Below are 18213 nucleotides of genomic sequence, written 5' to 3'. Positions count from 1 at the left end.
TTTAATTTAAAAGTAGTAATCGACCATTTTGTTTGTCGTTTTTTTTTATTTATATTTAAGTTATCAAGAAAATGGTGGAACGTCTGTTTTTTGTTTTCTTTAAGTTTTAAAAACTTAAAAACCAAATCAAGTTAAACGAATATAATGAAAGAGTGACGTTTCCGAGTGTTTTTCTAATAAATTAATAGAAAAGTGTTCTTGGAAACCGACCGAACGATTAAAATTTCGGTTGTTGTGGTTGTTGTTCGTGTTGCGGTTGTTCTTGTTTAAGGTTTCCAACTAATTAACGAACTTAATTCCTAAAACTTTTGTTCGTGAATCGATTTTAAAATTTTAATTAATTCGACTTAGACGCTGGAGAAAATTAGAAAAATTTTTTTTTAACCAGGCAGGCAGGCACGCACGCACGCACGCACGCACGCGTTCAGCGTCTTATCAGATAAAAATTAAATTATTTATATAAATTTTAACCTTTGATAACCTCAAAAAAGGAAAAAATTAAAATTTCGCAAAACGTCCACGAGGTATCTCCACCATCTGGGTTAAAATAAAACTATGGGGGATGATATAATAAACGATAATGACGAGGGTTGAAGTTGAATAATGGAAGAGAGAGAGAGAGAGGAAAAAAAACAAATTTTTTTTTAAAAGACTTATTTTAACCTATTGTTTAACAAAAGCGAAACCGGTCTTAATATATTTTTACGAAAAAAAAAAACAATCTCATTGTTTTGTTCGCAATTTAAAAAAAAAAAAAAAGAAACCGAGAAGGAAAATTTTCATTGGATTTCGTACGCACGACTGTTTTTTTTTGTTTTTGAACCAATCGAATAAAAAATTAATTAAATTAAATTTTTTTTTCTTTTAACCTTTTAACCCTTTGACGTAAGAACAAAATACGAAGTATTTGAATAAAAAAAAAAAAAACAAACGAGACAAGCGGCTTTCGAAAAACTATTGTTTTTTTTGTTTCTGTCCACCCATTAAAAACTTTTTTTTTTTATATTAAATTTAAATCGTTTGTTGTTGTTGTTGTTGCTGTTTTTATTTAAAAACGTTTTTAAATTCTACGGATATTTTATTTATAAGTGTTGGCGCGTAGGAGTTTTTTTTTTTTTGTTAAATTTCCAATCACATAGTCGTTCACCTGTGTGATCTAATAGTTTTTTATACCTCCTACAATAATCCCACACAACTAGTGTCCGGATTTCCGTAGATGACACCAACAATTCCAAGTGAAATATGTACAAACAATCAAGAATTAAAAAAAAAAATTCATTATTAAAAATTAAATTAAAATTTTTTTTTGTTTTTCCCTACGATATTTACGTAACGTCATCACGTGTTCGATTATCAGTTTCGAATTACACGTGGCGTTGGGAAAAAAATAACGACTCGTATTTAAATTTTTTTTTTGTTTTTCTTTTGGTAAAAGTTTAAATTGTTTTTATTATTTAAAAAAAAAAAAAAATGAATATTACCTTGTATACTTGCCAGGGTGCTCGGTGACAGCTTGCAGGGAAACCTTAAAAAAAAAAATTATTTTTATTTTTATTTTTTTTCCTCCATTTCCAGTTTTTTTTTTTTTAAATTTTAAAAAACGTGCGTGTATCGGTTAAATAAATTAAGTAAATAATAATAATAATAATAATAATAATAAGCCACAAACTCGTGTCGCATTGGAAAAAAAAAAATGAATGACGTGTTCATTATGGATAAAATATTATCCAGCAAACGTATTATCCCCTACCAAAGGTTGTTTTTTCTTTTTTTTTTTTTCATTGTTTTCTTTATTTATTTTATTTGAAACAAGAAAATAAATTATATAAAAATAAATGATTGCCAACAACAGTAATGAGTATATATATATAACTAAATTGAATAATCTGGATGTAAAAAAATGGGAAAAAAGAGTCTGAATATCTGGGCGTTGAGTTTATAAGCACGTTTCTTAACTCTGTAAACAACTTTTTCTCATCCAATCATAACCAAAATGTCTTCTGTTAATAATCCAAAGTCGAACTTGTTTATTGACATCTTATTTATGAGACGTCGAGGGTTCGACCATTTTTAAACATTGCCTCTTTTTTTTTTTTTTTTAAATTAAAAATGGAACCGAGAAAGATATAATAATAATAATAATGTTTGACTCACAAAACATGTTTTTTTTTTTTTATTATTATTAGTATTATTTTTAGTTTTTTTTAAATAAATTTTAATTAATCAAAAAAAAAAAAAAATATCTGTGAGTATATACGTACCTGTTGCTATAGAAACTCGGGCGGTAACTCAAATCACATAAACCCAACAGCTTGGCGATTTTTATTGAACTTTTTCGACAGGAAAATCTTAGCACCTAAAAAAAAAACGCGTGATTAAATTAAAAATGACGTCACGAATTAGAAATAAATAAATTATTATTATTTTTTTTTTTGAAGTTTGCAATACTGAAAAGGTTAGATTACACCGACGAAACAAATACCCAAAAAAAAAAATTTTTTTTAAGCGTTAAATAAAGAATTTTCAACACCTTTTTGCCACCATCTTTGAAAATGTATTGAATCGATCGATAAATCGATATTTAAAAAAAAAAGGGTTGAAAGACACACCCAATTCTATGTCTAACGAGAGGGTAAATATTTACTCTTAAGAAGAAAAAAAGAAATAATAATAATAATAATTTTGGTGCGCTGGAGCGCCACGATTTATAACCTCGCTAAATAATATTATTATTATTATTAAGTGGCGTGCCGGTAATTATTTGCATTTGATATAAATTTTTTTTTTTTTTTTTGACGCATGAAAGATTTTATTAAAATGATTTAGATGATGATGATAATAATAATAATGAAACGACACGCGGATTTAACGTTAAAATCGTTTGTATTTTGTGCGGCGTCCAGGTAAAATAATGAAAATGTCAAATAAAATGTCGAAAATGATAAGGATAAGTAAAGGGCGATGAAAAAAGGGAAACAAAAGGGGGAAAAAGTTTGAGGGGATGGAAAAAAAAAACAACAAAAATAAAATAAAATGGAGGAAAAAGCTTTTAATGAAGATTTTTTCCAGAGGACTGATAGGAAGCATTAACCTGTTAGAAATACTCAGCAGGGCAGAATGGATTTTTTCAATATTATTCTACCACCGACAGAGTTTTTTCTTTTTCCCTCCCCCACTCTCTTCCCCCTCCCCTCTCTCTCTCTCTCTTTCACTCTTTACGACTTTTCGAAAATCAAAAAAAAAAAAAAAACCATTTTAAGAATTTCGTACGTAGGAAAAAAAAAAAAATTGGAAGTTGAAAATCCAGAGTTTTAAGGTTTATTCAATTTCATTGGTTACACACACACGTTATTTCTATATTTACTCGAAAAAATAATTTTTCCGAAAAAGGAAAAAAAGGAAATTAGTTTGCTGGAATTGACTGAAAAGGCAATAATGTTCTCCATGATATACGATTTAATAACGTTTCAGCAAAAATATGAGATTTTGCCCGTGTTTGTTCGTTTGTTTTCTATTTTTTTTTTTTTTTGGTTTTGATTTTGTCGTTTTAAAATTAGACAAAGCATTTTTTTTTTTGTAAAATCTCTTTCCGTCTCTCTTTCTCTCTCTGTCTCTCTCTTCGTTTTCATTTATCCGAATTCGACAGGAAATTAAAATATTTTCGTTACATAATTCGGAATAAAAATTTTTCATTCAACATTTTTTTTTTATTTTTTACAGCAAAACTTGTTTCTATCTCTTTCTCTCTCTCTTTCTGCTTTCTCTCTTAAACTTTCTCCCTCTTACTTTTCTTTTTTAAGAAAAATTCATTAACGAAATGCATTTAATATAAAAAAAAATTTTTTTTTCTTTTTTAAAAATAGAACAAACGGAATAAAATAAAAATTATTTTAAAAGTTTTTTTTTCTCTCCCTTTTACTCCTCCTTCCTCCATCCTCCCTCCTTTTCCCTCCTCTCTTTCTCTTTCCCTTACGCCATTTTCTTTTATTTAAACTTTTTTTATTTTTTTGTTTGCATTCAAAAAAAAAAAAAAAAGAAAGAAGAAGAAAGTTTTTAATTTTATTTTTTGTTTGTTTTCCCGAATCGAGTAACAAAATAAAAAAAAAATTTTGTAACAATTTTTTTTTTTTTTTCAACTTAAAACTTCCATTTTTTTTTTTACTACGAACGCCATTTTGTTGCAATTTATATTATATTTTTATGTATCAATGAATTTAATTTAAAAGGATTAAATTACGATAGCAGAAGACGATCGGTCGGTCGGTCGATGGGTCGGTTTTTGCAAAAAATTAACAAGTAAAAAAAAAAAAACTTTCCGTTTCCGTTTTAAAAAAAATTTTTTTTTTCAAAGGTTGGTAATATTTAAAAAACAAAAAATAATTTTTAAATGTCGTCATCATTAATCGTTCGAAAGGATTAAAAAAAATAATAAAGGGTTTTTTTTTGTATAATGACGATGACGTTTCATTTTCTAGAAAGAAAAAAAATGAGATGAGGATGACGTAATTTTTTCCAACCCTTTCCGTTCGTTTCTTTTTTTCATACGCGAACGCGCATTTAAGAGGAAAAAAAAAAAAATTATTTACCGTTCGTTGAGCGACTATATGATAAGTAAATATCCTACACGTGGATTTAAATTTTTTTGCTTCGATAATTGTAAAAAAAAAAAAAGTTTTCTTATGTTTTTTTTATGTTTTTTGTTGTTATAAAACATAATAATGTTTTTTTGGAGATATGGGAGGTACGATAGAAGGAGGTTAAACATTGAATAAATGGGGAGACAGTCGGTGGACAATCGTGTTGTTGTCTCAAATGCAAATGAGACCACCCGTGTTAAAATAATAATCGTGGCACGAAAAAAAAAATTTTTTTTTGACAGGAAAAAAACGAAAAGCCACACAATCGAAATAAATTAATGAATTATTATTATTATTATTATCATCATCAATTATTTAATACGTAGTATTAATAATAATAATAATTTTTTTCATATTGGTATTATTATGTTTTTGCAGTAGTATGGCGCCAGAGATTTTTTCGGGTTTCGTTGCGTTTCGGTGAAAGAAAAATAAATTTAAAAAAAAAAACATTGACGTGTCTCCTTCCACGATAATTTATTATTATTAAACGTTTCAATTTTTTTTTTTTTTTTAATTTTAAATTTAATTTTTTGTTGTTGTTCGATGCGTCGAACGACGGGAAAGGAGGAATTTTTTGTGCGTGTCGTTTTTTTTTTTTTTCAAACTGACAAAATCACAAGTCCCCCTGGAAACATAAAAATGTTTTTGTTTATTCGGGAGAAATGTTGGGGGGAGAATAAGAACGTGTTATCCGCACCATAATAATTTTTTTTTTTTCTGTAAACCTTCGTAGATTTAAAAAAAAAAAAATTTTTTAATTAAATTTTTTTTGTCGTCGATATATGTGATTGATAAAAAAAAAAAATTATTACGGTAATATTTTTGTAACCACCGAAATCATTAAATCACTCAACGATTAGGTTTTTCCCCCACTCCGCCTCTTCTCAGCCGTCACCATATTGTTTTGAATTGTTTTCTTTTGTCGACGCGTTGTTAAAATACAAAAATAAAATGATGACGTCAACATTTTCCATTTGAAATTTTTTTTTCATTGTTTAACAAACAGAATAAAATATTTTAAAAAATGTCGTTTGTAAAACGGAAATGGTTAATGAATCTGGCATAAGCCAATCACGGTAAGATTACTCAGGTAATAAATTTTTTTCAGGTGTATCGTTAAAAAAAAAAAAATGTCGTTTGTTCATTGTGGTGGTGATGGTTTGTTTAAACAATTTTTTTTTAAATTTTGAAAACTTTTTCCCTTCTGCTCCCTTCCCCTCCCTCACTCATTTCGTGTCCTTTTTTTCCCCCTACGCTTTTACGCACATATTTTTTTCATTTTATTTAAGGAAACTATAATTATGATGATGATGACGGTGTTGACATTTTAAAAAATTTATTTCTTTGCAAAAAAAAAATCGGATTAGTTGTTAATGATCACGTTTCTTATTAAAAAAAAAGAAACTTAACAAATATCGATATTTATTGGGTACCCACTCGCTAATTTTTTTTTTTTTTTTGTTTTCTATTTACACGAAAAAAAAAAAAAATTTTTTTTATTAAATCCCTCCATGGGGTAAATTTAAACACGTAGGAGTGGCATTTGGCATTCCGACACGAATTTTAACAATTTTTTTTTTTTTTTTTTTATCAAACGTAGAAAAAGAAACAAAATAAAAAACGACAATAAAGAGGAAAAATGGGTGGAGGAAAAAAAAAATAAAATAAATAAATAAATAAATTTCGTTCGACTAAACGGTGGAAAAAAAAACAACGACAAACAAACAAAAAAACCAGGTTCAATCACCAAAAAAAGCTTTTTTATATCTTTTCCTATTCCGATAAGCTCTTTCCCTCCTACCCTCCTCCCTCCCCCTCTCTCTCTCTTTTCACTTCGCCTCCGTTTTCCAGCAAAAAAAAAAAAGAATTTCCTTCGTTTTACAAAATTAAATTTTTTTTTTTTTTGTTTTTGCCTCCACGTTTTTATCGAAAATTTGTTTTGTTTTTCCCTCCCCCTTTCCCCCCTTCCTCCACCCCTCGTTTCAGGATTTTTATTTTAATAAATTTCCTTTTTTTTTTTGTTTTATTTTTTTTATTTTTTTCCACTCGATTTAAAAGGGAAAATTTTTTTTTTTTATGTACGCTTGTACGCATCGTGTCCCCCCACACGCCCCCACACACGCACACAAAGCTCACGCAATTTTTTTTTGAAATCTCCTCTTCGAATCAATATAAATAATTTTATGCATTAAATTTTTCCTTTTTGAAATTTTTTTTTTACATCGTCATTGTTATTATTATTATTATTATTATTATTATCATTCATTTTTATTATCATGCTCCTGGAGTATTAGTTTAACGGAACGTTGTCAATGTTATCATCATCATTATTATTATTATTATTTATTTAGTTTAAATAAATTCGATCGATTAATTTATAACGAAGCGGAGCTCAAATTGTTTTTTTTTTTTAAATAATAATTAATGAAGGTTAAAATGATTAATCGATCGATCGATCGATCGATTGCTCGGTCGATTATTGATTGAACAAATGAAAAAAAATTTTTTTTTTGGATCGTAAATTAATAAAAAATAAAATAAAATCTAATAAGTTTTAATTAAATTGTTTCTCGTAATGATTAGTCGGAAATCGCAACGGATTGTTTTAAACTTCCGGTTAGCAAATTCTCCAGTTTTTAGTATAACAAAAAAAAAAAAAAGAGAAAACTGGAAGATGAAAAGAAAAAGAAGAAAAAAAAAAGTATCGCGTCGATGTTAAAAAAATTAACCGTTATAAGAATCTAATAAAAAGATTTCACGTTGTAAATTATTACAATGATTTAACGGCGTTAAAAGAGAGAGAGTCCGGAGAGAGAGAGAAAGAGAGAGATAGAGAGATTTCTATTAATTTTTTTTCAAACATTTTGTTTTTTATTTTGCACTCGTTTAAATTTTGCTCTTAACGGTTTTTACTCCGGTTTTTTTTTTTTTAACTATAAAAATTTGTTTTCGGGACATAATTTTTTTTTTCTTATTTATTCATCGGTTTAGTAATAAAATGCGTGTGTGTGTGCGTGGGTAACAACTCATTTAAACCTTCTAGAAAAAAAAAAAAAAATTAAAGAAATGCGTGAAACGAACGAACGAAAAAAAAATAAACACGCGAAACGAATTGCACTTTTTTTTTTATCAAGTTTTTACTCTGCTGGAAAATAAAGAAAAATTTAATTTTTTTTATGTTTACAACCTTGATTTTTTAAAATTATTTTTAGGTATCACCAGGTACCTGAATCGATTGATATTTATAAGAAAAAAAAAAGAAAAACATTTAAAATTATTACAAAGATTTAATTTTTTCTTCCTTAGAAAGATTTTATTTAATAACAAATTTAAAAATGGCGTCGATTAAGTTGTTGCTGTTGTTTCCCATTACTCACTTAAAAATATTATATTTATTTAAAAAACAAAAATGTCTGACTTAATAAATAAATAAAAATGACGACGACGACGAGTTTCTTAAGGTTTATGTCAATCGTCGAAATAAAATTTATGCACGTGTTTATGTTTTATGTTTTGTTTATGTACAAACAATAATAACATTACTAGGTCACATAACATAAAAGAAAAATTTTTTTGTATTTAAGACAAATGAATAACCGACTGGAGAATATGGAAAACAATGTAAATTTTGGAGAAATTTGTTCCTTTTTTTTCGGTAAAAGGAAAAAGAAAGAATTTAAAAAAAAAGAAAATGTAGGCGGAAACGTACGAAATCACACGAATTCAAAAAAAAAAAATTTATTTAAATAAAAAATTAGTTTTTACCATTATTATTATTATTATTATTATTTAAATGTTTGCGTTATGTTTAGTAAGACGGTGTAACGTGTTGTGTGAATATTTTTAACATTTCAAGTACGAATTTAACGTAAATTTTTTTTTTCTTTTGACGTTTTTCTCGACTCCGCGGGGGGAGGGTGAATGGGAAGGGGGGAAGGATTGAAATATGTAAAAAAAAAAAAAATCTCGCGCTGTGTGGTGTTATTATTATTATTATTAATATATTTATCGATCGAAAGGATTATTCTAAACCTTTTTTTTTTATCGTTAACAGTGATCTTATTGTTCCAGTTATTTTTATTTTTTTAAAGATTAATTTTTGTTTTTTTTTTTTGGGGGGGAAGGGAGGGAAATGAGTAATAACCGTTAAAATAAACCAAAAAGGGTAGAAATATTTATATATTTTAAGGGTTGAAATTGTTTTTTGTGTTAAATGAAAACCATTCACCGTTATTTAAAATAATATTCATATTTCTTTCTCTCTCTCTCTCTCTTTTTTAATGTCTTCATTTTGACGTTCGTTTTTTTTTTATATCTATCCAGTGGAACAAACGTTTATATTTAAAATTTTACTGGAGAAAAAAATTACGTAAAGTGTCGTGAATAATAACCGAACTGGAAAAATGAAACTTGGAAACAAAATTTATTTCGAGGAATCACGGACGAGTTGGATTAATAATAATAATAATAATAATAATAATTTTTTTTTAACGAGCGTGATTATATAAATTAATTATTATTATTATTATCATCATTACGATTTCTCCATAATATCCGTCTGGAGGACAAAAAAACGAGAATATATATATTAAGGAACGATAAAAAATTTCATAAGCTAAGTTAAGTATTTTAAGGGAATTTATTTATTAGACAATTTTTAATAATTTAGGAGGGAAAGGGGGAGGGAGAAAAAAAAGATGGCGGAAATTAAATATAATAAATGTTAAAGGTCAGACCGACGGTTTCCAAAAAAAAATTATTATTATTATTATCATGACGATAAATAATTTACAATATGAATTTAATCCCCTTTTTTTTTATTCTTGTCCATGCGAGAATGTTAAAAATTGTCCGTAACTAAAATTTTAATGATTAAATAATAATAATAATAACTTTATGTATATTTTTTTTTCTCCAGCGTTATTTTTAAATTGGATTTTTTTTTCGTTTCATGTCCGTTTAAAAAAAATTCTCCAGCGGTTGATTTATAAAAAAAAAAAAAAAAAAATCAGTAGACGCACATACGCGCGCGCGCGAGCTCGGGTATTTATACATAATTGAATTTTTTTTTTTGATTCGTTATAACCTTTGAACTCGCCGCTGGAGAATTTTTATATATATTTAAAAAAAAAAAAGTAACAACTGGAGAAAAAATCGGAAATCGTTGCGCGATTAAAAAAAAAAAAAAAAACAAAATTTTTTTAAAATTCTTTTCCGACGTCAAATTTAAAAATTGTTTTTTTTTTTTTTTTTAATTAACCGACGCCGACCGACTGGATAATTTCTTTTGATATTCTCCAGACGATTTTCCCGATAATAATAATAATAATAATTATAATATTTTCAACTGATTCTTTTTTCTAAACGGATGTTACAACATTTTTATTTTTATTGTTTTTTTTGTTATTTAAAATCAATTAACGAGAAAAAAAAAAATAATTTTTTTTCTAAAACGGATTCCATTAAAAAAAAAACATAAGGTTTACGTAACTTTTCTTTAAATAATAATGATAATAATAATAATAATAATAATAATAATAATAATAATAATAATAATAATAATGATGATGATAATAATAATAATAATTTAAACTAAAACGAATTATAAAAAAAAAAAATTAAGATCTTGTTTTTCTATATATCGGTTGTCAAATGTTTCAGACACTTTTATTGATGCTAACTTATAAATTTATTATTATTATTATTATTATTATTTTTAATTTTAAAATATTCTTTGAGGAAAAAGTTAAATTTAATTTTTTTTTTTAAATAAATAAATTTTTTTTCAAGGCGAACTAAAAATTTTAAAATAAAAATAAGATGGAGGAGATGAAAAAATAAATAATGATAATAATATCGAAGGGGAAAGAAGAAGAGGGGAGAGGGGGGAATGATGCTGAGTCAGAAGCATCTCATCTCCGTTATGAAATGCATTACGGACACAAGAAAATCTCCATTATTATTATAATTTTTTTTTGTTTGAAAAAAAAAAAAAACTATTCAACGAGACGGGAATCATTTAAAAATGTGAAAAATTATACATATATTATTGAAATTCTAATATGTAAAAAAAAAAAGGAAAACTAAAAAGACTGACGGTGGATTTTTTGTTGTTTATAACACATTAAACTAAATTACATTCGATATTATTGTTACTTTTTAACATCATCTAACACCACCATCACCACCACCATTTTTTTTTTTTTTAACGTAGGAGGAATTTTTTTTAACCTTTTTTTTATGTAGTAACAAGAGTCAGATACACATTTTAGCAGGTTTATATTTTAGAAAAAAAAAAAAAACCGATGTGAATCTTTTTTTTTAAAAAAAAAAAAAACTTCATTATCATTATCTATGATATTTATTATAAATAACAAGTGACAGTTTCCGGTTTCTTGTTTTTTTCTTTTAAATGGAAACTATGTAATTGGTTTACGACATTATAAAATTTTTCATTTTTTTTTTTATAAGAAAGAGAGAGAGAGAGAGAGAGAGAAATAGAATTTTGTAATCGATGATATTATACACGAAATCGTCGGTAGGGTTTTTTTTTTTTTTAATTTAAGATGAAATCTTTTTTTTTCTTGGGGAAAGGGTGAGTGGGAAATTTAGAAAAAAAAAAAATTCTCAGGGGCGTTCATGTTTTCCATATGTTATAAATTTATTATTATTATTATTATTATTATTATTATTATTTTATCGTAACGTGTTTCTTTTTTTTTTAAAAGGAGTTTTAAATGTGACACAACGAAAAAAAAAATTTATGTATCACGTTTATTTTTTATAAAATCGATCGATAATCTTTATCATTATTATTATTATTATTATTATTATTATTATTATTATTATTATTAAAGTCGTAGTAGTATTAACATAATTTAAGTTTTTTTATTTTTATAATAAATTTACTAAATTTATTTTTTTTTGAAAAGTTTTTTACTAAAAAAGTGGGTAACGAAAAGGACCCCCATTTTTGATCTTTACCGTTTTCATTCACGCACGTTAAAACGCAAAAAAAAAAAATTACGCACGCGTAACGTACGTTTAATTTCTTTCATATAGAAAACAAAAGTTTCATTAATTTTCTCCAGGAATTCCAGAAAATAAAAAAAAAAAAAACGTGGCACGAATTACATTTATAAAGTAAAAATTATTTCGCTCGCATATAAAACGCGTGCGAAAAAAGAAAAAATCAAACGACTATTTCCGTTCGATTCATATTATTATTATTATTATTATTATATGTAATTTAAAACGATATGTCGAGACGTCGAATCATCATCATCATCATCAAAATTATTATTTTAAAAAAAAAAATTATGCACGGTTTTAAAAAGAAAAACGTCATTTATTTAATTTTTTTCAAGTTGATTGTACTCAAACAACCTTTGAAGGTTATTATTATCATTATAATAATAATAATAATAAAAATATAAATAATTACGATTAAAAAAATATTTCATTGGACGAAAACAATTTTTATATTTGCAATTTGTGATTTTTTCATAAATAAAATGAAAAAAAATAATAATAATAATGATAACAACAACAACCACAACAACAACAACAACTTTTTATTTATTTTTTTTATTTATTTATTCATTGAATAATTTAAATTTAAATTTTTTCAACGGTCGCGCGTTTTTTTTTTTTTTTATTCAGTCGATTATGATTAAGTTAAAATAAAAATTTTAAGAAAACCCACGCAGTTCATAGATTATAGCTTTATTGACCCTTTTACTTAAAAAAAAAAAATTAAATTTTTTTCTTAAAAAAAATTATTATTTATAATTCGTCAGACGTTTTCTTTTCTTTTTTTCTTTTTTTAAATAATAATAATAATAATTCGTGTTGATAAATATGAAAAATAATAATAATAATAATTCGTGTCGATAAATGTGAAGAAAAAAAATGATGATGATAATAATGATAATAATAAATAATTACGTTAACACATTTTCTTTTTTTTCTTTTCTTTCAAGTTATTTTAAATTATATAAAAAATAAACGTCGGCCATTTTGTTTTTATTTTATTTTAAAACTTTCAACATTGTAAAATTGTATGTTAATAATAAAATATGTATTTAAATACAAGTAGTATTAATTTCAAGTTTAAAATGGTTGTTGGGTGGTCTCGCCGGTGGTCTCTTATTAATACGGTCCAGATGATTTTCATGAATTTAAAATTTCATTTATTTAAAAAAATAATTTTTCTTGCGGTTTTTCCTCCACCCCCTCCCTCCCTCCGCCCCTCAAACACATTTTATAATAACAAATCGATACGTTAATTAATTTATTAATTTATTAAAAATTTCTTTTAAAATTCACTATTTTTTTTTTTTTGTTACGACGGTTGAGATAAAACCTTTTTTGACATTAAACTAAAATCCTAATGAAAAAAAAAAAGAAAAAGAGAAAAAAACAATTTGTTTTTAAACGAGTTAGAAAGAGATAGAAATAAATAATAATCCCCAATAGAATGTAAAATGGATTCTTTGTATACACACACAAACACACGAGAGAGAGTTTTAATAGTGAGTTAGACAAAGATAGAAAATAATATCCAGTATGGCGTTTCGTTGCTAGCGTCAATGGCTCTTCGTCTCCGTTTATTTTTTATTTTCTTTTAAAATAATAATAATAATGATATAGTAAAAAAATATAACCACGTGATTATTCGTTTTGTTTTTTTTTGTTATTATTAATTGTTTATAAACATTTAAAACACAAAATTATTTATTTATATATGTGTACGAGATTGTTGAAACAAACTGCGCAGAATCGGAAAAAATAAGATGAAGATGATGATGATACAAACAACGCCATTATTTATAAAAGGTAAACAAAGTTATTCGATACACGAATTTTATTATTGTTATTATTATTAATTAATTAATTAATTTTTCCATTTTGTCCTCCGACAGTCTTTCCCCCCCCCCCCAAATCTCCATCATTTAAAAATCATAACCATTTACGACAGTCATAGTTTTTACTAAATAATAATTTACGCGCACGCGCACACGCACATAATAAAATAATAGAAACGAATAGAAATAGAAAAAAAACAAATATTTATTTATTTATATAAATATTAAACGTAATAAAAATAAAAATAGAAAAAGAAGAAGAAGAAAAAAAATTAAAAAATAAAAACAAAACTACTACTACTACTTGTAACGGCGATAATTTAAAAATAAAAGTAAAAAAAAAAAAAAAAGTAAATATCCACTGTTTAAACGATTTTTAAACGTTTTTTTTTTTTATGAGGTTAGTGATAATGTCTTAGGACAATCCGTAAAAAATTTATTGAGGCATTAAAAAGGCCATTAATAGAGCATTACTACTATTTATTTACATCGTATATCATTTTCAATGGTTTTCGGTAAGGATATGATCTTTGATTGACACTAATTTACCAACTTTTCCTCTTACTTTTTTCTTTTTAAATATTATTATTATTATTATTGTTTTATTTGAATATAAGTGAAGTATTATTATCAATTTGAAAGTTTTTTGCCTCGAAATAAAAATTAAAAAAAACGATGCGAAAGTGCGTTTAAAAAAAAAAAAAAAATCCGTCGGATAAAATTTTTAAATGTTTAGTTAACACGTTGTAGTGAAAAAAAAACCGACGACAAACGGAAAAGTTTAAATTTTAAAATTTTAAAAATTACAATAATAATTTATTATTATTATTATTATTATTATTATTATTATTATTATTATTAATATAATTTAAGTGAGTAATTAAAAAAAATGAATTTATTAATTTTGGAAAATAAATAATTCGAAAGTGCGAGTTTTATTTTTTTTTTTTTCGGTGGAGTTATTTTTATAAAAAGTATATATAAAAAGTTTTTAAAAAAAATTATATTTATATTTTGTATAAATTTAAATTTAAATATATATTATAGTTATAAATCTTTTTTTTATAGCGCTATAATAGCTATTATATAACCGTTTTTTTTTTCAAACGATTCGATTTTGTATTTTTTTTATTTTTTTTAATAACAATTATAAATTAATTTTTTTTTTTTTTTTTTTTTTTAGATTCGTTGGAAAATTTTGTCGGCTTGATTTTTATATTGGAAAATTTATCGATTTAAATCAATAATGATCGATAATTAAAATTTTTTAAAAAATCGATACAATTATTATTATTTTAAATTTTCGGTGAGTGTTTACAAAAAAAAAAAAGTTTTTTTTATACTGTTGTAATTGTAACCATTTCAAAAATTTTTTTTTTAAATTTCTCTCTCTCTCTCTTTCTCTTTTTATTTAGGATCAACGCATTTTTTTCCTTTTAAATACTTTAAAATAATAATAATAAGTAAATATAGAAAATATTGTAAAAGGAAAGAAAAGAAAGGAAAATTCAATCATTCATCTATAACGTGTAGGTTTTTTTTTTTTAGTGCTTTTAGCGCATTCTAGTGGATTTTTTAGTAAATATTTAAAGGCGCACAATTTAAAATGTTTTTTTTTTTTTTTTTTTTTTTTTAATGAACGTTACGTAATGTTGAAAAAATAAAAAATAATCCCTGATATTTTCTTCTCGTATAAAAAAAAAAAAAAAAAATTCGAGTTTTTCAAGAGAGTAAATTTGAAATTCAATATATATATATATGAATTTAGAAAATGAAAATTTTTATCTGATTGTTTTTCATGTTTTTTTCTTTTTTATTTCTTTTTTGTTTTTTTTTTTTTTAATTTAAAATTTTAAAATCACGTTTATAAAAAGAGAGAGAGAGAGGGGGGAAGAGAGAGAAAGAAAAAATAAAACTAGAATGTTTTCAATTACAAATATTAATTACAATAATTTGTTTTTTCTCTTTCTTTCTCTCTCTCTCTCTCTCTCTCTCTCTTATTTTTAATGCATTCGTGACCAAACAAACTACTTTTACTCATTTTTTCAATAGATAAAATAAATAAATAAATAAATAAATAACGAGTTAATGACTCTCGCGAGTACATTTTTAAATTTCATATTAAAAAAAAATATATAGTTATAGTCTTATTTGTTGATCTCTTTCCTTCTGGAATTTTCTACAATGAACAAAGTGAAATTTTTTTTTACGTAATTTATTACATTTTTAACAACCTTTTTTCTCATCTCTCTCTTTCTTCTCATTAACGTTATTATTTTAACCGTATTAAAAAAAAAAAAGATCAATTTAAAATTTTCTTTCTAACTTTGTCTTTATTTTTATTTATTTTTTCATGTTGTCCTTTTTTTTTTACGACAAAAGGTTTCGCGAACCTTTTGTTACATTCAATAAAATTTTAATAACTTTAATAAATTAATAAAAAAACAAGTAATATATATATTTTTTTTTTCGCTTCGTAATTTTTTTGACACCTTTAAAAATTTTATTTAAAGGTAAGATATCAAATAATTTCTTATCACGTTTCAAATCATTTTAAATAAATTAATTATTATTATTATTATTATTATTTTAAATATTTTTCGCGGGTAAGTAACAGCGCGTAAAGGATTTTGATGATTATCTTTTTATTATTATCATTTTCATTCGCTGTTTTTTTTTGGGTGTAAATAAGTATTAAGATTCAAAATGTAGAAAAAATAAAATTTTTGATTTTGTTATTTAATATATATAAAATAAAAAAAAAGTATGTATACGTCTTAATAAAGATGTATACGTTAAATACATAAATTTTATTTATTTTTTTTGGAATTTTAATAAGTTTTTATTTTTATTCAAGACGAGGATAATAGGATTTAATAAAAAAAAAATTTATTGATAATTTAAAAAAATAAAAAAATGAAATATTTAAATTGACCATGAACGAGAGAATTTACATTTAAATTAACTTTAATTTACTGAATTCATTTGAATTTTAATTTATTTAAATATTATTATTATTATTACTTTTCTTCTGCTATAAATTTCGATAAGTTTTTTTTTTTTTAAAGTAATTACACGCTCATTTTTTTTTTTTTTTTTTTTTTAGGGAGCACGTTCAATGAAAATTCAAACACGTTCGTCAAAGTTGATAAGAAGTGGAAAAAAAAAATTATGTGGATTTTATTTAATTGATTATTACGGACAGTGGAAAAAAATGTTATTAAAAATAATAATAATAATAATAGTAAGAATGATATGATTGGTTTAAGGTAATAGATATTTGATAAAAGGTCAATTGATAATTACGATTACGTTAGGTCAATGTGAGTTTTTTTTTATTTATTTTATTATCGTTATTATTATTAATACTTGGAATTTTTTTTTTTTTACTTTTTGCATTTTAATGATGGAAAAAGTTTTTTTTTTAGATTGTTTTAATAAAAAAAAGAAAAGTCAATCATCGGCGAATACTTAAACCGCCTTTAACATGTTGCCAAGTTTATTTCTGTCGTGGTTTTAACAAGTAAAAACAATTTTTTTAAAATAAATTTATAACGAATAATAATATTAATTTTTTTATTTATTATTAATTTCAGTTTGTTTTTTTTTTCAAAAATTAAAATTTTTTTTTTTTTTTTGTAAATTTTTTTTAGAAAAGCTACTGCTGTCGCTGCTGTTTCTACTACCACTACTACTACTACTAGTTCTCTGTCGTTGTGTTTTAGTCGACAACAAATCGTTCTGGAATATTTTCTTTTTAAATTTTTTGAAAAAATTCTATTCATCAATGGAGTTTGTGTATGAAAAATAAAAAAAATTTTTTTTTCTGATCGAACGTGGCAGAAGAAAAAAAAATTTAAGGGTTTAAACATGTGCTGTTTGTTATTACCACGTATGATTAACGTTAATAAAAATTTGGAGTGATTATTTATTTAAAAAAAAAATTATTGATAATAAATACTTCAAATCGCTTAAATTAATTAGAATTGTTTTGAAGCACACGCACACGCACACCCGTAGTACACGTGCACCCTTTAAAACACGCATACACAATAATTTACTTATAAAAAAAAATTTTTACGCACGCTCGTATGTAAAAAAAAAAAAAAAAGTTATAATAATAACAATAATAATTTATATTATAATTATTATTACAATAAAAGTAAATAATAAAATTTAACGCGTTTAATTCCGTATGGTATTTTAATACTTTATAATGAGTAATTATATTTTATTACCTTTATTACAAATTAATAAAATAAAAAACCGGGAGTAATAATAATAATAATAATAATAATAATAATAATAATTTTTTATTTTATACGCACGTGAATAAATTGTATTTTTATTTTTTTTAAATAACTTTTACAAATGAGAAAAATATTTATAATATTTTTTATCATTATTATCATATTATACTTAATCGAACGTATGTATATATTTTTATAAAACGTGGCACTAATACTTTTGTTTTTTTAAATTATTAAAAATAAGTCACGTGGTTTTCTTTTTTTTAAAAAATATTTTTCGTTTATATTTTTTGTCAGATTTATTTTTTTTTTTTTACTGTCGATATAAATTTATTCATTTTAAAAAATAATTTTAAATTTTTGTAGGATAAATTTAGTATATTCAATCAATCAATCAACTAACCAATCAATCAGTCAATCAATCAATCAATCAATCAATCAGTTACTAAAAAAAAA

Source organism: Pediculus humanus, genomic scaffold (genome assembly GCF_000006295.1).
Source record: "Pediculus humanus corporis 1103172107571 genomic scaffold, whole genome shotgun sequence".
Taxonomy (NCBI): Eukaryota; Metazoa; Arthropoda; class Insecta; order Psocodea; family Pediculidae; genus Pediculus; species Pediculus humanus.
The sequence above is the reverse complement of the archived record's forward strand: the minus strand, read 5'-3'. Positions refer to the sequence as shown.